Below are 23,194 nucleotides of genomic sequence, written 5' to 3'. Positions count from 1 at the left end.
TGAGTCTAGAGGTTTAAGATTTTTTTTTTTAAACAAAATTTCTCTCTTTGGTTTTTTGCAACCTCAGTGTAGTTCATCCTCAAATTGCAGTGGTTAAAAGTGGCTCTTATATCCATCAGGACCCAGTCGGGAAGGAGGCATTTCAGACATAGCAATGCATCTTTGCTTGTCTAGCCTCGGGGCTTGTCACCTATCCTTCTCCTAATCCTGCCAGCAGAGAACTTAATCTTCCTGACATCCCACAGAACATCACACTGAGCCACTACGTTGGTGATATCTTGCTGAAGAGACCTGAGGAGCAAGAAGTAGCAAGGACCTCAGATGCGTTAGAAAGTTGCATGTTCCAGGAGGTAGGAAATAACGCCTAATTCTGGTACCAAGTATCCTATCAGTTAGGATCCAGGAGATAGAAACCACACTCTGCATTTCCTGGATCTTAACTGATAGGATACTTGGTACCAGGATGGGCCACCCCTGGCTGGTGCTGGATTGAGAGACTGTTGTATGTCTGGTACTGGGACCTCTTAAGAGGGTCTGGGCAGCTGGTGCTCGGGCCTTCAAGAGGTGCCGTTGTGGAGAGCCACAGTAGCTAAAGACAAAAAGGGTGTCCTTCTTCCCTGCTGACTTCCAGTTTCCCCCCAGTGCCTCCCATTGGCAGAATCTGAAAGGAAATCAGGTTACAAGGGAGTCTGGGAAATGTCATTTCCAGACGCCAGGCCTGGGACTGAGCCAGGGAGTGTGTCCTGAGCAATCAGAGGTGGGTAACGGCACGGCAATGACTTCAGGGTTTCACCAAAATCAGATTGCTCTCTGGTTTTTCTGGAAATAAGTCAGTAACAGTCCCTTCAGGTTTGGGTTGAAACCTTAGACATTCTGGGCCTTATCCCAATAATGCTGAAAGCTGGCACCGTCCCCAAACTGTCGAGCACCTTAGGGCTTGCTGACTTCCTGAATTTCCAGCTCCCAGAGCTGCAGTGATCAGAGACCCAGCAGGGGAAGGAAGGGGCCACAGGTCAGCTAAGTTTCCCGTCTTATCTGAGGTCAGTGGGGCACATTCCAAAAGTCAATGCTTTACAAGGAGTTACAAGGAGTCCCTTAATATAATTAATGTTTCAAGGAGATGGAGACAAATGAGAGCAATTGAAGACTACCATCTTTTTTTTCCTTCACTGTCCTGGTAGGATATCTTTATGTGCAGACTGAATAAACAGTTACCATCTATCCCCTACAAAAGGAAGGATATGGGGACCCAGAAGGAAGGAGCTGAGGAGAAACCACAAGCACAGAGACTGATGATTCGTGGTCAGGAAGGTTACAATTAGCGTGAGGTTTGCTCAGGGAAATCGGAAGTAATCACATTGAGTGGAAATCACTGAACAGACACAGAGCAGTAGAAAACATTGAATCACTGAGGGTGGCCACCAAAGCAGAGGGAAAGAAGCACAGGGTGCCCGAGAGCGTCGCTGATCCTTGCTCCCCGACCCCACTGTCCCTCGCTGCCCACCAGCACTCATGAAGGCTTTCCAGCTGAAGCTACTCGGCTGGTGTGTTGAACAAGTCACAGCATGAGGTACCACGCAGCAACAGTGCTGGGCACATGCGAATACCTCAGTGATTTTCAAAGGCCAGGAGTATTTTCTTACTTCTCAGGGCAGGGATCTTAACTGATGAAGAAACTGAGTTCCTAAGCTTTAGAGCCTTAGAACCAGGGGTACACAGTTCTCCAGAGAAACAGAGGACCCAGGCATCTCAAGCTAGTGGTCATTTTTCTTCTAAACTACACAAAGCTGTAGGAAGGAGGAGGCAGGGAGAGCAAGCAGAGAGGGTCAAGGATGGGGAAGGGGCACAGAGCATCTCTGCTCACAGAGGCAGGAGAGGATGGACGTGGGCACAGGTAAACACACCTCTGGTTGTGCTGGCTGGGAAATGACTATGGTATTTCTAGCCTCTAAACACAGTTTATTTTTGACTTAGCCCCTTGACAGGACAACAGTAGCTCAGCTTCTGCCAGCAGCCCAGTTTAGATCAAAGACCTCTTCTACATATTTCTATCTCCTCTCTACTCAGAGAGGACTTAAAAATCCCCTATCACAAAAAAGAAAATTAAAACAATAAAATAAAAAATAAGGAAAAAATCCCCCATCAGAAATGACTTTTCCCCTATCCGTTTTCTTTAATTATACTACTTGAAACTCATAGAAGTGAGGTTTTTGGATCTCTAGGACCACGGAATCCTGTGCTCTGAGGAGGACTGGCTCCCAGGATCGGTGCTGGGAATGTCAGGGCCTCTCTGCAGGTTTGCATTGCCACCCCCAACCCCAACCCTTCCAAAGACCACCCGGGAAGAGGAAGTGGAGGAAACGTGGGCTCCTTTGAGCAGCCATTGTGCCTGTACCTGCAGCCTGTACTCACCTCCTTGGATGCTGGCCCCTCCCAGGAGGGTTACTATTTATTTCCTTGTCTGTTTCTCCCTCTGGAATGACAGCCTTTCCAAAACAGAACATTAACTTCCATCTCCTTAGCTCTCAGCACAGAGGCAAGCAGAGCTCAGAGCACATGCTCAATAAATGTTTAACAGATAAAAATGTTAAAAAAAAAGAAACATGCTGAAGATGGTTTAGGAGAAAAAACATTGTTATCAAAAAAAGGATTTTTTAAATTCTCTTTTTTAAAAAGTGAAATATATATTTCACATGGTGCCAGAAGTTCTAAGCAGTGCAAAGGAAAGCACGAAAAGGAAATAAGATACAGACTGGAAAGCAAAAAACAAAAACAAAAATAAAAAAAAGTCATGATTGTCTACATAGAATATCCCAAGGAGACTACCAAAAACTCGTAGAGCTAATAAGTGAGTTCAGCAAGGTCACAGGAGAAGGGGGAGGGTATAGCTCAGTGGTAGAGTGCATGCCTAGCAAGCACTAGGTCCTGGGTTCAATCCCCAGTACCTCCATTAAAATAAATAAGTAAATAAATAAAACTAACCCTCCCCCACCAAAAGCAAACAAGCAAAAAGACCACAAGATACAAAATCAACATACAAAAATCATGAGCTGCAATTGCTCAAAAATCAAAATACTTAGCTGTAAAGCTAATAAAATATGTAAGGGCTTGTATAATGAAAAATATAAAATGCTTATGAAAGAAGTGAAAAAAATCTAAAAAATGAACAGACCTACTGTGTTCATGGATTGGAAGACTTAATATGATTGATATTGGTTCTCCCCAAATTGATCTATATAAAGATTTAATGCAATTCCTATAAAAATTCTACCAAGGTTTTCTGTAGACATAGAAAAGCTTATTCTAAAATTTATATGGAAAGGAACAGGAACTAGAATATCTATAATAATTTTGAAAAAGAAAAATTAAATAGGGAGACTCACTCTACCCAATTTTAAGGCTTACTTATGTAGCTAAAGTAATCAAGACTGTGGTATTGAATAGACACTTTTCCAAAGAAGATATACGAAAGACCAACAGTCATGTGAAAAGATGCTAAACACCACTAGTCACTAGGGAAATAAAAATTAAAACCACAATGAGGTATCACCTCAGGCCTGTAAGAATGGCCATCATCAAAAAAACAAGAGATAACAAACGCTGGGGAGGATGTGGGGGAAAGGGAAGCCTTGTGAACTGTCAGTGGGATTGTAAATTGGTGCTCAGTCACTATGGAAAACAGGATGGAGGCTCCTCAAAAAGATTAAAAATAGAACTACCATATGATCCAGCAATTCCACTCCTGGGAATATATCCAAAGGAAACAAAAACACTAACTCAAAAAGATATCTGATGGTGGTTTCCGGGGTTTGGGGGAGAGGGAGGGAGGGAGGGAGGGAGGGAGGAATAGTTGGAGCACAAGGGATTTTTATGGCAATTAAATTATTCTGTATGATTCTATAGGGATGGCTATATGTCATTATGCATTTGTCAAAACCCATAGAATGTACAACATCAAGAGTGAACCCTAATGTAAACTATGGACTTTGGTTGATAATAATGTGCCCATGTTGGTTCATTGATTGTACCAAATATGCCACAGTGATGAGGGATGTTGACAGTAGGGGAGTATATATGCGTGGGTGGGGAGGGCTGTGTGCAAGCTCTCTGTATTTTCTGCTGAATTCTGCTGTGAACCCGAAACTGCTCTAAAAGAATAAAGTCTATTAAAAAATATGTGCAGTATATTGTGTATATGTATTTACATGCAATATATTGTATATGTGCAGTCAAATTGTAACAGTTCTACCTGATAAAACTGAAAAAAAAGATTAAAAATTAGTACAAACTTTGTTGGGGGGAGGGTAGAGCTCAGGGGTAGAGCACATGCTGAGCACGCACAAGGTCCTGGGTTCAATCCCCAGTTCCTCCATTAAATAAATAAACCCAATTATCCCCCCAAACAAGCAAACAAACAAAAAAACAACAAAGTATGAATTTCCAGCTGTAGGATAAATAAATACTAGGGATGAAACAGACAACACGATGATTATAGCTAATATATATGGTGTATATATTACTGCTGTATGGTGTACAGGAGCATTGTTCAGAGTAAATCCTAAGAGTTCTCATCACAGAGAATCTTCTTTTCTTTTTTCTCTTCTTTCTTTTCTTTTTATTGTCTCTATATGAGGCGATGCACATTAGCTGAACCAATTGTGGTCATCATTTCACAATATGCGTAAATCAAACCATCAGGCTGTACGCCTTAAACTTATACAGGGATGTATGTCAGTTATTTCTCAATGAAACTGGGAAAGAAAGAGACCGTGGTATCAGGTGAGAGACAAACACAAAGATTACAGGATAGAGAACCCAGGACGGCACTCCTAAGTACAGCCGACTGACGAAGATGAAAAAGCAGTTCAAGGAGGAAAAAAGAGTCTTTTCCACAAATGGGGCTGTAATTAGGCATCCACAGGGAAAAACCCAAACTAAACCAAACCAAAAACATGAAAAGAAAAAGGCAAAAAAACTTGGTTTAACTTTGCACCTTTTAACTGATATTAAGGCTTGTTTTTTTTTACTTGATATTAACTCAAAATGGATCATATATTTTATAGTAAAATGTAAGACTATAAAACTTTTAGAAGAAGAAAACATAGCAGAAAGTCTTTAGAATCTAGGGCTTGGTGAACAATTCTCAGATGTGGCACCAAGGACAACATCTATAAATGGAGAAAAATGATACACTGTGTTTCATAAAAACGTTTTCTCTGTGAAAGACCCTCTCTAAGAGGATGGAAACCCAAGCTGCAGAATGGGAGAAAGTGTTGGCAGGTCACGTATCCAATACAGGACTTATGTCTAGAATATATAAAGAACTCCCGAAACTTCACAGTAAGAAACATACAATCCACTTGGAAAATGGGCAAAGTGCATCAGAAAACATCTCTTTGAAGAGAATATATGGAAGGAAAAATAAGCACATGGAAAGATGTTCAGCATCAGTGGCCACTAGGCAAGTTAAGACCACGCTGAGATGCTATTCCACCCCTCTCAGGACGACTGGGATAAAGAGTGGTGGTGATGCAAAATGCTGGCGAGCATGCAGAGAAACTGGGTCTCTCAGCCCTTGCTGATGCAAACCTAAGATGGTACAACCACTTTGGAAATGATTTGGCAGTTTCTTAAAAACTAAGCATATACTGACCATATGATCTGACCATTGCACTAGTGGACATTTATCCTAGAGAAGTGAAAAGTTATGTCCTCACAGTGACCTTACACGATCGTCAGTGCAGCTAAAACTAGAATGCTGCTCAGTTGTACAAATGAACAGGCTCTTCAGTAACAAAACAACAAACAACCCAATCAAAAATGGGCAGAAGACTAAGTAGACATTTCTCAGGAAGAGCATAGCTCAGTGGTAAAGTCTGTGCTTAGCGTGCATGAGGTCCTGGGTTCAATCGCCACTCCCGCCAATCAATCAATCAATCAATCTAATTTCTCCTCCCCAGTTTTTTTTAAAACAGACATTTCTCTGAGGAAGACATCCAGATAGCCAACAGGCACATGAAAAGATACTCAATATCTCTAACTATTAGAGAAATGCAAATCAATACTACCATCAGGGATCACCTCGCACCAGTCAGAATGGGCCATCATTAAAAAGTCCACAAGGGTGAGGAGGAAAAGGAGCACTCCTACACTGCTGGTAGGAGTGTAAATTGGCGCAGCCACTGTAGAGGACAGTATGGAGATTCCTTAAAAATCTGAAAATAAAAAACAAAACAAAACAAAACATCTGAAAATTGTTACCCTGTAATCCAGCAACTCCACTCCTGAGCATATATCTGGAGAAAACTCTAATTCAAAAAGACACATGCACCCCAGTGTTCACAGCAGCACTATTTACAATAGCCAAGACATGGAAACGACCTAAATGTCCATTGACAGGTGACTGGATAAAGAAGTTGTAGTTTATATACAATGGAATACTACTCAGCCATAAAAAGCAATGAAAGAACACCATTTGCAGCAACATGGTTGGACGTAGAGATTACCATACTAAGTGAAGTAAGTCAGACAGAATGTCAAATGTCATATGATACCGCTTACATGTGGAATGTAAAAAAATGGCACAAATGAACTTATTTACAAAACAGAAAGAGACTCACAGACATAGAAAACAAACTTACAGTTACCGAAGGGGAAAGGGAGGGATAAATTAGGAATTTGGGATTAGCAGATACAAACTGCTATATACAGAATAGATAAACAACAAGATCCCACTGTATAGCACAGGGAACTATATTCAATATCTTGTAATAACCTGTAATGAAAAAGAACACACATATATACATATATATATATATATATATATACACACACACATATACACACGTGTATATGCATATATATATGTATAAAACTGAATCACTATGCTGTACATCAGAAACTAACACAACATTGTAAACACTATACTTCAATTTTTTTGATTAATAAATAATGATTATATGTTTAGTTTTATGAAAACCTTACATCTCTAACAGATAAATCAGCATAGGACATGCACATTCATTTTCAGAACAAAAATGCAAACTAGAATATATAAAAACATCTTCCATACCAGTAATCAGAGATGTTTTCTCCCTCCAGAGCGTGCACGGAGATGTTCTTCTGCCTGTGTACACAGGAGTATCTTTCTCCCAGACCCTCAGCCTTCAGAGAGCTTCTAGCCTGTAGAGGTCATAGCAAGCTCTGAAGGCTAGAAGTCCAAGATCAAGGTGTCAGAAATGGTGGTTCCTCTCTCCTTGGCATGTAGATGGCTGTCTTCTCCCTGTGTTTTCACGTAGTTTTTCCTCTGTCCATCTTCAATTTAAAAAGACTTCAATTTAAAAAATAATAAAATTTTATACCCTTAAAAAAAATGAACAAACTCCTGGTGACAGCCCCCACCTGGAGGGCACTCCAGGAACGGCTGGGGGCCGTGTGCAGTGAGGTCCCAAGGGAGCACAGCTTCCCTCCTCTCCAGTCTGAGCTTCACGTCGGCTCAACTTCACTCTTCACCACAAGGGCAGGATGGAACTAGACCTGGCATCTCAGCCTCCTCTTCCACTGGGTGGTCAGGCCTGATCCCATGACCCAATTCAGGCCAAAGACAGTGCAGAGCAAGAGTGGTGGCTTGTCTTTCTCCTGGCACTGCTGGCTGGTGTCTTGCCACGGTGTAGCACGTGACCCGGAGGAGCTGGAAGGAAACCATGCTGATTGTATTGTCTGAGCCTCTGAATCACGCCATGCCAACACGCTGGAGGTAAAACCACCCCCAGAGTCACCCCTGATGTGCGCAGTAAATTATGTCTTCTATGAAAAGAACAAACAAACTATAAAGTGTCCCTGGAACAGTTCAAGGGGCCGCAGACAGCAAAAAGGTCTCTGCTCTTAATGAGGGATTTGCTGAACTAAAGTCTACAGGAAGGAGGGGTACGTCAGAGATGAATTATTCTTTGTTCCCTAAGCCCCATCTCTCAGCCTCATAAAGACTGAAGGGCCTAAAGAAATCAGAAGATTTTTGCAGGAGCCAGTGACTCATTTTTCTGACCCTGCTTTGTATCTGTCTCATTAAGGGATAACTTTCTGATTCCATCACTGGAGCCAGAATCAGGTTCTTTTGACTCTAAAGGGAAAGACTCAAAATCCAGGGGCATACAAGCAATGAGGAATGTTCCTTCCCTTCCCTAGAGCCAGGACTGGGGGGTGTATGTACACAGAGGGTGTCGTGGGCTCAAGAGAAACCATGGTTTCTCACATTCCAGAGTTCACTGGAGAAGGGACATGAATATTGATTTAGCAGAGTCAAGGAAACTGGTCCTTTCTTGTCAGCCTTCATCTCCATCTGCAGGTGCCAAGGAAGTGGCTGGCCCCAGGGGCGGGTTATTGTTCCTGTGTTCCAGTCTATCTGAGGGGCTGATCTGATCTGTTTTGAGTAGTTTTTTTTGGTGTGTTTTTTGTTTGTTTAGCATTCACATCTTATTTTTAAAAACTTAAAAAAAATTGAAGTATAGTTGGTTTACAATGTTGCATCAGTTTCTGGTGTACAGCATAGTGATTCAGCAATACATGTATGTATTCTTTTTCATTAATGGTTCAATAAGCCACTGAATATTGTTCCCTGTGCTATACAGTAGGACCTTGTTGTTTATCTATTCTGAACATAGTAGTTTGTATCTGCTAATCCCAAACTCTCAATTTATCCTTCCCTCCCCCTTCCCCCCGATAAGTGCAAGTTTGTTTCTATGTCTCTTTCTGTTTTGTGTCATTGTTTTAGATTGCACATATAAGTGATATCATATGATATCTGTCTTCCTTTGACTTATTTCAGTTAGTAGATGATCTCTAGGTCCATCCATGCTGCTGCAAATGGCATTATTTTATTCTTTTTTATGGCCGAGTAGTATTCCATTGTATAAATATACCACAACTTCTTTACGCACCATCTGTCAATGGACATTTAGGTTGATTCCATGTCTTGGCTATTGTAAATAGTGCTGTTCTGAACTAATCCTAATTTTTAACAAGAAGAGTGAGACACCAAGGAGCTGGGGCCTGGTTAAGGCACAAGTAACCCACCAGTCACCTGAGCTCAAAGACAATCTCCCTCACCCACGTGAAATGGAGTACTGGCCCCCAATTCCAAACTACTATATTGTAATAAGCTATATTAGCCAACTTTATCATTCTGGCCCAGAGACTTCAACTATTTTAGCAGAAAAGAACTCCCAAATTTTCATTACCAACGGACCCTTTTTGTGAGATATTTCAGGGACCTTGATAGAAAATGGGAACTGCCCCAAGGAATCCAAACTACACGCCTTTCAAATAATTGTGAAGGAAGTGATTTTTAAAAAGAAATTACAGGGAGAGGGGAGGGTACAGCTCAGTGGTAGACTGCATGTTTAGGTTGCACGAAGTCCTGGGTTCAATCCCCAGTACCTCCATTAAAAAAAAAAAAACTAAATAAAAAAATGAATTACAGTAGAAGAGGTGCAGTCGACTGAATGTTTGTGTCCCTCCAAAATCCATTTGTGGGACCTCCAAGCCCCTCCCCATGCCTTGCTCTCTGCAGCGCTTCATTCCATCTGGCTTCTCCTGACTCGTGTCCTTGATCAGAAACCAGGAATGTCAGAAATAAAGTGTCTTCCTGATTTCTGAATTGTTCTGGTGAACTACTGAAGCTGGGAGAGGGTGGAGGAACCCCTGACCTGGAGACGGCCTGTTAGAATTAGGCGTGCCCCCCTACCCCCGAGACTTGCAGTTGGCACCTGAAGTGGGGTGGTCTTATGGAACTGACTTTTTTTTTTTTTTTAACATTTTTTATTGATTTACAATCATTTTACAATGTTGTGTCAAATTCCAGTGTAGAGCACAATTTTTCAGTTGTACATGAACATATATATATTCATTGTCACATTTTTTTCTCTGTGAGCTACCTTAAGATCGTGTGTGTATTTCCCTGTGCTATATAGTATAATCTTGTTTATCTGTTCTACAATTTTGAAATCCCGTCTGTCCCTTCCCACCCCCCGCCCCCTTGGCAACCACAAGTTTGTATTCTATGTCTATGCGTCTATTTCTGCGTTGTATTTATACTTTGTTGTTTTTTTTTGTTTGTTTTTGGAACTGTCTTCTTAAACCATGGAGTCTACCTAGGTAGTTCATGTCAGAATTGAATTGAACTGAATTGTTGGACATTTAATTGGTGTCCCAGTGCTGGTGTCAGAACCACAATGCCAGGTGGCCTTTTGTCATGTTCCAAAAAGAGATGTCTGTGGGGAAGGAGCCTGGGCAGGCAGGCCTGCTGGTAAGATCTGGTGCATATGAGATGCTCAGTACCTGTAGAAGAAATGTTTACTTAAAGTAAGTAATAAGTATGATATAAACTACTAGGTACAGAACAGACAACCAACCAAGTCCTGCTGTTCAGCACACAGAACTATATTCAATGGTTTGTAGTAACCTGTAATGTAAAAGACTATGTATGTATATGTATAAGTGAATCACGATGCTGTAAACCAGAAACTAATACAACATTGTAAATCAAAAAAAATTGCAAACTTTCCAAAAAATAAAATAAATAAATAAATAAAATTTTAAAAATTAGTAATAAGTGTTACTGAAATGTCTGGTGATGTGGGACACTTAGGATAGTCTACTAAAAGTTGGAGGACATTTACCAAAGATTCTGATTTGAAATTATTATCTGTGCCCTTTACCTTGAAGTCGGTCCCACACAACAGGAGAGGACTGGCTTCTCGATCTCATTCTGAGTTTATAAAATATGAAACCTGTATTTTGAAAAAAATTCTATTTCATTAATTATTTGCTACCCTCTTCAAATCAGACACAAAAATCCTCCTGCCAGCTGCATAGAGAGAAATGTGTTAGTGGGGGAGGGGGATGGGAAGGAGGGAGGGAGGGAGGACATACTGTTCTGTTTCTTGAGCGGGGTGTGATTATACAAGTGTGTTCACTTTGTGACACTCCACTGGGCTGTCTAGTTAAGATTCATGTACTTTTCTGGATGTCCTCGCTACTTGAAAAATAAGTGATGATATTCAAATAAAAAGTTCAAAGGTGATCACCTCTTTCAACTGTGAGGATTCAGAGATCACACACGTCAGGCACCTGACAGTTTTTAGCCCACAGGATGCACTTATTAGAAAAGAATTTTTTTGTTGTTGTTAATTTTATGGGGGAAGTAATTAGGTTTTTAAAAAAAATTTTTTTTAAATTTATTTTAATGGAGGTACTAAAGATTGAACCCAGGACCACTGAGCTATCCCCTCCCCTCCCCAGGACACACTTTTTAGAGTCACTGGGCAACCCTGCTCTGCTCCTTACATGAAAGGCCAAGTGAGGATGCAAATGGCCAGAGTGGGCGACAAAAGAATCAGCAGTCCCTGAGTACAGGGTGTAGGGAGACAAGTGCATGGATTTGGGGTTTGCATTCAGCTCCTCCAGCTCCTGAGCAGGTTATTTAACCTCTCTGAGCCTTGGCTTTCTTTTCTGATTAATAACTGTCCAACAGGTGAGCTGCCAAAGTTACAGGACATCCAGGAAGGCCTTGTCCTGGCTCTCTACCTGTGCACACACAGCCATGCTCAGTGAGCAGTAAATCTGACAGTGATGGATGGGAAACTTGGACGCAGCCAAGGTCTGCCGGACGGCTGGGCAGGCAGCCTGTAACACAGATTCTCCAACCGCAGTCAGCCCCTCAGCTTTGATTGGCCGAAGCTTTCAACGTGGCTCTAGAAAGTTACACTTTCCAAGAAACACTGTTCACTATTTACCTTCAAGGAAATCATTTGCCCTTCCAGCTGCCACGTCCTCACATTATGCTTCTTGCTGGTCACGGCAGTGCCAAGAGAATCCTGCCGGGTACAGCCTTCCCGAGTGACCTTAGGCAAATTAAGCTAATGGCCATTTTATGTTTTATGGAAGCTTTTCTTCCCTGTTAACTGCCAAGAAGAGCCAATCCTGGCCTCTTCTGCCTCTGTCGCAGCCTGGACATTTTAGGAAACTCAGCAGGAAATTATATTGGTGCAGATGAAGATGCCTCTTGGCTGTACTGTGCATTTTAGGAGGTAAAGTCATACAACTAAGTGTCTGTGGAAGCATTAATTTAAACGTATAGTACCATGCACAGGAATAATTGCCACTTACACAGGCCCGGCTAGAAGACAGACATGGTCTGCATATCCACCTGTTACCATGGTAACGACAATTTCCAGGATTGACTTAACAGCTAGAGGTGAGGGGGAGTCTCATCTCCCAGAGCCTCCCCCACCCCCACCCCGTCGCTTTGGCCCTTTAAGGACTAAAAGGCCACACATCATGATGTTCTAGGCAGACAAGGTCACATAATACACCCAGGGTTTATATACATCAAAGCCCAAGCACGAGTAGGCGTGTCTAAGGTGCAGAGCCAGATACGCGCTTCGCAGAGGAGGCATCCGTTGAGCTCGCTGCAGGTGGACACCGGCGTCCCGTCTTTGCAGACCTGCTGTTTGAAAGGAGGAGGGCCTGTGGACTGGCGACCTGAAGAAATGTGTGTTCCCTAAGCCAAAAAGGGAAAAGAAAGGCACTCAGAAGTGTCATCCTATTGCTGTGCGAATGGGACGTTCAGAATAAATATTCCTGAATGTTCTTGGGGGGAAAGACGTGTTTGATTAACTTGGCTCCTATTAACTTGCACGAACGTTTCATATCCAGGCATGAGAGAACTGAGCAGAGCAAAAGAGGGCAAATTAGGAGCTCAGTTTTTGTTTGGTTTGTTTTTTCTTGAAATGGGATAATAACACCAAAGCATTAGTAAATGTTCGCTAACGTGACAGTGAAGGAAAGGAAATTGGTTAAATTGTTAGAAAAAATAAAGCTAAAGATAAGTGTCACCTGGGAAAAATATTTGCAACATTCTTCATAGTCCAAAGGTTAATATCCAGAATGAGTATAGGCTAACTGCAAATCAATAAGAAAAAACAAACAAAACAAAAAAAAAAAAAGAGAGAGAAAAATTTGCCCAATATGGATAGTTAATGACTAACATAAGCAATGCAAATGGATAATAAACATAGGTAAAAATGATCGATCCTGGGCGGAGGGTATAGCTCAGTGGTAGAGCGCACACTTAGCAAGCAGGAGTCCTGGGTTGGATACCCTATACCTCCATTAAAAAAAAATAAACAAATCAACCTAATTACCCCCTCCCCGCAAAAGTCTTGAAGATGAGATGTGCAGTATTGTTTATGATGCAAAGAAGAATTCTGATCACTGAATCTTCTCACTAGGGAAGCCGAGTTTAGAACACACCATGTTGCATTCATACTAGGAAAACTGTGTGGCTGGGGCCAAGAGCCTGGTGGAACTCCACACTGACAAAGAAAACTTGTGACGAAATTGTGAAGGGAAAAAGCCAGCGACCTGCTTGGTCCCGTTTCATTAAGGTAAAATCACTGTGATGTGTCCCTGTATGTGCTTATCTGTGTGCATGTGACTGTATGAAACAAAAGATGGGAGGGGTACACACAGCTGTTAACAGTGGTCCCCTGGGGAGAGGTGCTCGGAGACATGGAAGGTCAGAGGGAGAGGTGAACTGGGCTCTTGTTCTTTTTCCTTCCTTTGACTCTGCCTGAAAGTAGAAGGAACCAACGTGGATTATTCACATCAGTGGGGGCCCACTCTTACCGGACCTGCTAGTCAACACTGCATTGACAGCTTTTACCCCTTTAATAAGAATAAAACTGGGGGCAGGGTATAGCTCAGTGGTAGGGTGCAAGCCCAGGATGTATGAGGTCCTGGGTTCAATCCCCAGTTCCTCCATTAAAAAAAATAAAATTAAATTAAATGTTGCTAGTAGAAGTTAATACAGATATGTAAAATAAAATGTCTGGAATTGATATTAATTTCTATTAAAATAAGGAAATAGAAATATTTATAAAAGGAGTTGTTTTTTCTTTTTTTTGTTAAGCCACTATGGAGAACAATATGGAGGTTCCTTAAAAAACTAAAAATAGAGTTAGTATGTGATTCAGCAATCCCATTCCTGGGCATAGATCCAGAGAAAACTCTAACTCTAAAAGACATATGCACTCCAATGTTCATAGCAGCACTGTTTACAATAGCCAAGACATGGAAACAACCTAAATGTCCATGGAGAGATGACTGGATAAAGAAGTTATGGTATATTTATACAATGGAATACTACTCAGCCATAAAAAGGAGTAAAATAATGCCATTTGCAGCAACATGGATGGACCTGGAGAATGTCATTCTAAGTGAAGTAAGCCAGAAAGAGAAAGAAAAATACCACATGATATCACTTATATGTGGAATCTGGAAAAAAAAAAAGACAAATGAACTTATTTGTAATACAGAAACAGACTTACAGACATACAAAACAAACTTATGGTTACCAGGGGGCAAAGGGGGTGGGAAGGGATAAATTGGGAGTTCAAGATTTGCAGATACTAACTAATATATATAAAATAGATAAACAAGTTCATATTGTATAGCCTAGGGAACCATATTCAATATCTTCTAGTAATCTATGGTGAAGAATATGAGAACGAATGTATGTATGTACCCATGTGACTGAAGTATTGGCTGTACACCAGAAATTGACACCACATTGTAAACTGACTGTACTTCAGTAAAAAAATATTAAAAAAAATTTTTAAAAGCAGTATCTCCTATCTAAATATGAACCATGCTGGACATCTGTGATCAGAGATTAGTTATGATGCAGGGGTGCTGCTGTGTGGTGGGATTAGACCCTCTGGCAGAGGGTCTGCCCCTCCTACCGCATCCTGAGGCTTTACGTCCCAGGCACCAGGACAAGACATTTGAGGTCATTCCTGTCCCCAAACCCTGGACATGATTGCAGGTCAACATGCTTAAGCTCTCACTCTGGTCTTTGGAAAATGCTTCTTCGACAGGGAAGGGAAGACGGAGGTGGGAAGACAGTTAAGCACTGAATACATTTAATAGGATTTAGCCCCGAATCTGTTCTTTCCCAAAGCAAAATTTAACCTCGTCTTACTGGCAAGAGGCTTATCGCTTTTCTTCCTGTACAATTACTTTCTTTTTTAAAATATTTATTTACTTATTTATTTATTTAGGGTTTTTTTGTTTGTTTGTTTTGGGGGCAGGTAATTAGGTTTATTTATTTACTTATTTATTTTGATGGAGGTACTGGGGATTGAACCCAGGATCTTGTGCCTGCTAAGCACACACTCTACCACCACTGAGCTATACCCTCCCCTGCTTTCTTACAGAATTACTTTCAAAAGCTGAAAATGAGAAAAACACACTTGTTGAAATCTTAAAAATAACCTGAGCAAAATAGCTGTTTATGTGTACTTTTAGCAAATAACAATTTTATAGAGATATAATTCATATACCCCCAAACTCACTTTTTTATAGTCTACAGTTCCACAGTTATTAGTATATTCAGCATTGTCCAACCATCACAATTCACTTTAGAACGTTGGCATCGTCCCAAAGAAACCCCACCCCCTTTACAGTCACTTCTCAGCCCTCCTCTCCAGGCTCTGGAAACCACTACGTGACTTTCTGTCTCTATGGAGTTGCATCTTCTGGACCATTCACATGAATGGAATTATACAGTGTGTGATCTTGTGATCAGCTTCTTTTATTCAGCATCATGTTTCTAAGGTCCCTCCGTGTTACAGCTCAGGTCGAGTAATAATCCGTGGTATGGGTACATTGCGTATTATATTTATCCACTCATTAGAGGGTGGACCTTTGAATAGTTTCCACTTTTTGGCTATTATGAAGAATGCTGCTGTGAGCATGTACTTACAAATATTTTTGTGGACGTGTTCCATTTCTCTTGGCGACGTACCCGGAGAGGAATTGCTGTTTCATACGGTAACTCTGGAAACTCTAGTTTTAGTATTTTGAGGAACATGCCAGATTGTTTTCCAGAATGGCTGCACCATTGCACATTCTTGCCAACAACGTATGAACCCTCCGATGACTTCACGTCTTCGACAATACTTGCTATCGTCTGTCTTTTAAAATTATAACCAGCCATCCAACTGGGCGTGAAGTGGTATCTCATTGTGGTTTTGATTTGCATTCCTCTAATATCTTGATGTGGATATTGTTTATTTGTGTATCTCTTTTGGAGAAATAGCTCTTCAAATCCTCTGCCCGTGTTTTAATTGGATCATCTTTTTTTTAAAATCTAATTCTTTTTTTTAAATTGAAGTATAGTCAGATTACAATGTTGTGTCAATTTCTGGCATACAGCACGATGCTTCAGTCTTATAGGAACATACATATATTCGTTTTCATATTCTTTTTCATTATAGGTTACTGCAAGATATTGAATATAGTTCTCTGTGCTCTACAGTATGAATTTGTTGTTTATAATTAGGTCATCTTCTTGAATGTTGTTCTGTTAGTATTCTTTATGTATCCTGGATGCAAGTCCGATATGCGATTTGCCAACATTCTTTCCCAGCCTGTGTGTTGTATGTGTCCTTTTCGTAGCTGGAAACTGCACAAGATAGTTTGGCAGTTAGCTGCAGTTTAGCACTTGAGAAATGACTCCTCTCTCTCACCCTGAAGGGCTGACAGAGCTAGTGTTCCATGACCAATGGAAAAGCATCCAATGTCCTCAGGTTTGAGGAGGAAATGGGGCACGTGTGGCCGTGTTCTTGCATATTTGACTGGATGCATTATTTCTGCTGTTCTTGTTCTTAAAGGACATGGAGGTCTTGCAAAAGCCAAGCTAACAAGGGTGATTCTGGTAGCGGCCCCATTTGGGGACTGGGAGTAAAATCTTTTGCACTCAGCCCACAGATGTGGTTTTCCTATCACGAGATCTCAGCACAGACCAAGTTGATGAGAATGGACCATTTTCCCCGCTGTCTGATCCTAACTGCCGTGTGCAGAGCAGGCCCCTGTCAGTAAGAGCTCTCCATTTCAAATGACAAGAATCCATTCTGGCTGCTTGAGGGAGGGGAAGAATTTATGGACAGTCATGGACGCCTCTGGAGAGAAGCCGCTGGGCTCCAGGCTGTATGGGCAGAATCAATCAAGACTGCATCTTCCAACAGCGCCTGCGAGGACCACAAGGCTGCCGCTGACCAGTACTGGCTCGCCCAGGACAGGGCTGCGGGACAGGGGAGGTCTTTTTCAAAAGCACAGAAGCTAGGATTCTGCCACTCCTGACACTTTGCATCTCAGTGATGTATTCAAGGCTGGGGACAACCCTTCCAGAGCTTGTCTATATCCAGGCCGCCCTCTCCCCCAGGGACATCTGAAGTTACGTTTTCCTGCTCCCCCGCAGCTGAGACGGGGCAATGGGCTGAGTCAAAGTGACAAGTCTCACTTCTGGGCTCAAGCATCTCATTGCCTGTGTGAATCAGGAACCCTGATCAGCAGGGTATTCCTTGGGGGTGTTGACTGTGAGCCTGGCATTCCTGGAGTTGCAGCCATGAGACAGTGAACTTCTGTCCATCTGGGTCTCTAGGTGACTGTGTGCAGCAGAGTCCTGGGGCCACCAGTGTTAGGCACGGAGGAACGTGGGCTAGGAACACCTGTGCTGTTGAGCCACTGAGAATGTGCAGCTGTTTGTTCCCGTGGAACAGTCTAAACTCAAGCCTCTAATGACCACCTTAAAAACCATTTGCAATGCTGGAGAGGGTGTGGAGAGAAGGGAACCCTCCCACACTGTTGGTGGAAATGTAAACTGGTGCAGCCACTATGGAGAACAGTATGGAGGTTCCTTAGAAAACTAAAAGTAGGGTTACCCTAAGATCCAGCAATCCCACTCCTGGGCATATATCTGGAGAAAATTCTAATTTGAAAAGATACCTGTACCCCAGTGTTCATAGCAGCATTATTTACAATAGCCAAGACTTGGAAGCAACCTAAATGTTCATCAACAGATGACTGGATAAAGAAGTTGTGGCATATATATAATGGAATACTACTCAGCTATAAAAAGCAATGAAATAATGCCATTTGCAGCAACATGGATGGACCTGGAGATCATTATACTAAGTGAAGTAAGTCAGACAGAGAAAGACAAATATCATATAATATCACTTATATGTGGAATCTACAAAAAGACACAAATGAACTTAATTACAAAAGAGAAAGAGAGTCACAGACATAGAAAACAAACCTATGGTTACCAAAGGGGAATGGGGGGGATGGGATAAATTGGGAGTCTGGGCTTTGCAGACATGAACTACTCTAGGTAAAAGAAACAACAAGTTTTTACTGTAGAGCACAGGGAACTATATTCAATGGTTTGTAGTAACCTATAATTAAAGAGAATATGAAAAAGAATATATATATGTGTATAACTGAATCACTATGCCATACACTAGAAACTAACACAACGTTGTAAATCAACTATACTTCAATTAAAAAAAAGAAAACCACATACAAACAACAAAATCAAAAGGAAGGGAGGGGAAGAGGAAGGAAGTTTAACATTTTTCTCCTTATTGTTGAGAGTCAATTATCTTCCTTTGTTGATAATATTTACATTTTATTTCAAATCCTATTTTGCCTATTTGCCTATTGGATTTGAAATAAAATGTAAATATTGGTTTACAATAAATGTAAATATTGGTTCTATATCTGACTTGCTTTAAATAACTTTTTCCTCCAATCCTTTACCTCAACTTCTCTGTTGTTGAATTCTTTAATTTGAATCTTACTTATTTGCCTAGATTTCATCCTTTGGTAGTTTCGTCAGCAGTCTGCCTGCTGTTCTTGTCTCTGAATAGGTACCTTGACTGTGTATAAAATTCTTAGGTCAATCGTTCCTTTAGAATTTTGTAGACATTGCCCTATAGCTTTCTTTCCTTTTTTTTTTTTTTTTTGTGGGGGAGGTAATTAGGTTTATTTATTTTTAAAGGAGGTACTGGGGACTGAACCCAAGTCTTTGTGCATGCTAGGCATGCACGCTACCACTTGAGCTATACCCTCCCCCTCCCCCATAGCTTTCTGTGATTGGGGTTGGCAGGGAGAAGTCTCAGGTGAGTCCCAGTTTTGACCCTTGAAACCACCTGCTTTTTTAAAAAAAAAAAGCTCTGAGATATAATTGGCATATCATAAAATCCACCTGTTTAAGTGTCCAATTTAATGGATTTTGGTATATTTACAGGGGTTTGCGAACCATCACCATAATCTAATTTTAGAAGATTTTCATCACCCCCCGAAGAGCCTCCTGTTCATTAGCAGTCCCTCCCGTTCTCTCCCTCCAGAACCGGTGATCCACACCGGACCTGCCTGTCTGGACATTTCATAGGTAGCTGGAATCATGTGATGTTTGGTCTTTGGTGTCTGCTTCCTTCACTTAGCATAATGTTTTCAGGGTTCATCCAGGTGGGGCGTGTATCCATCCCCTTTTATGGCTAAACAATATTCCCCTGTATGGATGGACAGATCACATCTTGTTTATCTATTCATCAGTTGATGGATATTTGGGTTGTTTCTACTTTTAGGCTATTGTGAATAATGCTGTCATGAACATCCATGTACACGTTTTTGTGTGGACAGACGTTTCATTTCTTCTGGGTGGAGAGCTAGGAGTGAAATTGCTGGATCACGTGGTAACATGATGTTTAACACTTTGATAAACTGTCAGAATGTTTTCCGGAGTGGCTACCCGATTTCCCATTCCAACCTGCAGCATATGAGGGTTCCAAGTCCTCCACATTGCGGACAATACTTGTTATTGTCATTTTATTTATTGTAGTAATCCTAAAGGGTGTGGATTTGTTTCTTCTTATGGTGTTTAATTTGCATAACAAAGGGTGTTAAGCATTTCATGCGCTCACTGGCCATTTATATAGATTCTTTGAATAAATGTTTCTTCAAATCCCTTGCCTATTTATTATTTTTTTACTGAAATAATCTTTTAAATGTTTTTTTTTCATGGAGGGGGAGGGGGGATAATTAGGTTTATTTATTTATTTAATGGAGGTACTGGGGATTGAACCCAGGACCTCATGCATGCCAGGCATGCACTCTTACCACTGAGCTATAACCTCCATCACCCTTGCCCATTAAAAAATCAGGTTACCTATTATTGAGTTGTAAGATTCCCTTAAGCTTTCTAGATACAAGTCCTTTAGCGGATACCAGATTTACAAATGTATTCGCCCATTCTGAGGATTTCCTTTTCACTCTCTTGATGGTGTTGTTCAAAGCACAAAAGTTTTAAATTTTGATAAAGTTTCAAGTATCAACTTTTTTAAGTATCACATGTGCATTTGGTATTGTATCTAAGAAATTATTACCTAACTCAATGGTCTCGGTTTTCTTCCCAGAGTTCTATAATTTTAGCTCTTATGTATAGGTTTTTGAGCCATTTTGACCCAATTTTTGCATATAGTACAAGGTGAGGGTCCAAAATCATCCTTTTGTATGTGGATACCCAGTTCCCTAGTATCATTTGTGGAAAAGACTATTTGTTCCTCACTGAATTGTCTTCACATGATGCTTCCTCTTTCTGCCTGGATGTCTGAAGAATTTTTTGTCCCGAAAGTTCAGAAACTTAACCAAGCAGGGTTTTTGCGGCAACTCTCCTGTATCCCTTTTTCCTTATGTCTGTCCCTTTGATGTGCAATTTAGTTACGTTCATTTCAGGGAAAACTATACTGTGTATGAGAAGAGAGATTTTTTAAAAAAAGAATTAATATCTCTTGTATAAAGTTCTGTAATTCCCTCTGTTTCACTTTAGTTTTTTTTGGTCTTTAAATTAATAAAATTTAATGCTTTTTATATAAAAAAGTGTGTGGTATAATCCATTCTATAAAATGATTTCTGCCTTTCATATCAATTACCTCCCCCTCATCCAAGTAAAGTCCAGAACTATGATCACTGTAACATTGATCTTTTTTTTCCAAGTGGTAGAACTTTAGGAAATTTATTAATTTCTTCTTTGTACCTCTCTGAGTGGATTAGTTTAAAAATAATGACAATATATAATTTTTATATAAAAGTCAGACATGACAAAAAAGTCACCATCTGAAGTTTTTCAAATGCCTTTAAACATGTTTCGGAGTGATTTCATTCCTTACTATCACTGCAATGTCAAACTTTTCTAATTTCTTTTTTTCCCCGGTTTTGTTGAATTATAATTGACATGGAGTATCGTATTAGTTTCAGGTGTAGAGCATAATGGTTTGATAAATTTATATTTTGCAGAATGTTCACAATAGGTCTAGTTAACATCCATCACCTCTCATAGTCACATTTTTTCCCCTTACGATGGGAATTTTTAAGATCTACTCTCTTAGCACCTTTCAAATTTTCAAAATACATTGTTAACTGGAGTCACCGTGCTGTACATTACATCCCCAGGACTTATTTATCTTAGAGCTGGAAGTTTGTATCTTTTGACCCCCTTCACCTGATTTCCCTGTTCCCCCAACACTTTACTAATTTCTGACCTAGAGATTCTTCATCTCTGGCCAAGTAGCTAAATATTCATCACTATCTGAGTATTGGCCCTTTGGAACAATCTCCGAGGCTTTGCACAGAATATTCCATTTAATCATCTCATCAACACCTCGGAAATGGGAACTATTATTATCCCAGTTTAACCGACGTGGCCGTTGAGGCTGAGAGATGTTGATTAGCTCTCCTGGGGGTAACTGAAAAAATGTGGGAAGCAAAATCCTACGTGGTGCCTGTATTGCCCTCCACGTCCCTCTCCAGCCCGTGCAGAATTCCCAGGGCTCTTAGGGTGAAGTCAAACCCTGGAGCGGGGAGTCCGAGTCCCCAGGACTTGGGCCCTGGACCACGTGGGGGCTTCTCTCTTGTTCCGCCTTCCTCTTGCCCCCAGCCCGTCAAGCTTTGCTATTTCTTGTTTCTCCCTTTTCCTGCAGATGCCTATTTATCCTTTAATATAACAGGATTTCTCCCCTATGTATTTTCTGCCTCTAACCTGCCAGCTTTTTAATCTGCCCACATTCATCTCGTTCAGTATCTGTCTCTCCTCCCAGACTCTACCATCCTGGAAGGCAGAGACGGATTCATCCTGCAACCCCCACAGTGTCACTTGGGGCTTAATAAATATTTGTTCAATTTTGAGATGTAGCTCAATTGCTAACCTCATTCTGTCATTCCTATCCTGTGATGATCTCCTTCTCCAAACCCTGGAAGCACTCTTATTTTATGCACCTGATTTACCGCTTAGCGCGTGCTGCTGTCTATTGCTGCTTTTCTTCTTTATGTACGGTCTACAATAAAACAGCCAGGAAAGTACAAACATGCTTTGCTCTCCCTGTCCTCAGATGTAACCCTAGGCCTTGTTCACATTAGAAACTCAAGACATGATGGTGATGTGATCAGAAAAGAAAGCAGTGTGTTTTCCAAAATGCAATTATGTTACGTACTTAACAACAACAAAAGTCCCCACCTCTCTTAAATCAGCTTGTGGTCGAAAGGTGTCTAGGGTGGCTCCCCTTGAGTGGGGGTGGGACTTGTGAATATCATGGGATTTCACTTTCGTGGTTTGATTTCATCACGTGGCAAAGCTGAAGGGATTTTGCAGATGTGATTAAGGGCCCTAATCAATCAACTTTAGGTTAATTAAAAGGGAGACCATCCTGGGTGGTCCTAACCTAATCAAGCGAGCCCTTTAAAAGGTGCCCAAGACAATCCTTTGGGCCTCGAAGAAGGAAGCCACCATGAGTTCAACAGGAACAAATTCTGCCAGAAAGCATGGGAGCCTGGATGAGGACTCAGATGAGACCCCAGCCCTGCATGATACCATGATTGCTGCCTTATGAGACCCTGATCGGGCTCCCAGTTATGTTATCCTGAGCTCCTGAATCATGGAAACTGTATATATTAGGGTTCTCCTGAGAAACAGAACCAATAGGACATATAGATAAATAGATACAAATATAAGAGATTTATTATAGCAATTTGCTCACATGGTTATGGAAGCCAAGAAAGTCCGACCCTCTGCTGTCTGTAAACTGGGGAACCAAGAAAGCTGGTGGTATAATGCCGTATGTTTTCATAAGGAGGACATACTCTTGAGAATTACCTGGTCATGTGGTCATAGGTGGTATTTATCTTATCTTTGCTGTTTGTTTGTTCATGGAGGCACTGGGGACTGAACCCAGGACCTCATGCATGCTAGGCATGTGCTCTACTGAGCTGTGCCACCCACCTCCCAAGATGGTAT

At 41.1% G+C, this 23,194-nt stretch overlaps 1 non-coding gene across 1 annotated transcript; it reads right to left on the bottom strand.

The window, feature by feature from the left end:
• Window positions 1-19,969: 19,969 nt before the first annotated feature.
• Window positions 19,970-20,043, bottom strand: TRNAA-GGC (transfer RNA alanine (anticodon GGC)). The gene has a single exon. It is a non-coding gene; the product is annotated as a tRNA-Ala (tRNA).
• Window positions 20,044-23,194: the final 3,151 nt, after the last annotated feature.

This window comes from Camelus bactrianus, chromosome 5 (genome assembly GCF_048773025.1).
Source record: "Camelus bactrianus isolate YW-2024 breed Bactrian camel chromosome 5, ASM4877302v1, whole genome shotgun sequence".
Lineage (NCBI taxonomy): Eukaryota > Metazoa > Chordata > Mammalia > Artiodactyla > Camelidae > Camelus > Camelus bactrianus.
Note: the sequence above shows the minus strand (reverse complement) of the source record. Positions and strands in the feature narration are given on the sequence as shown.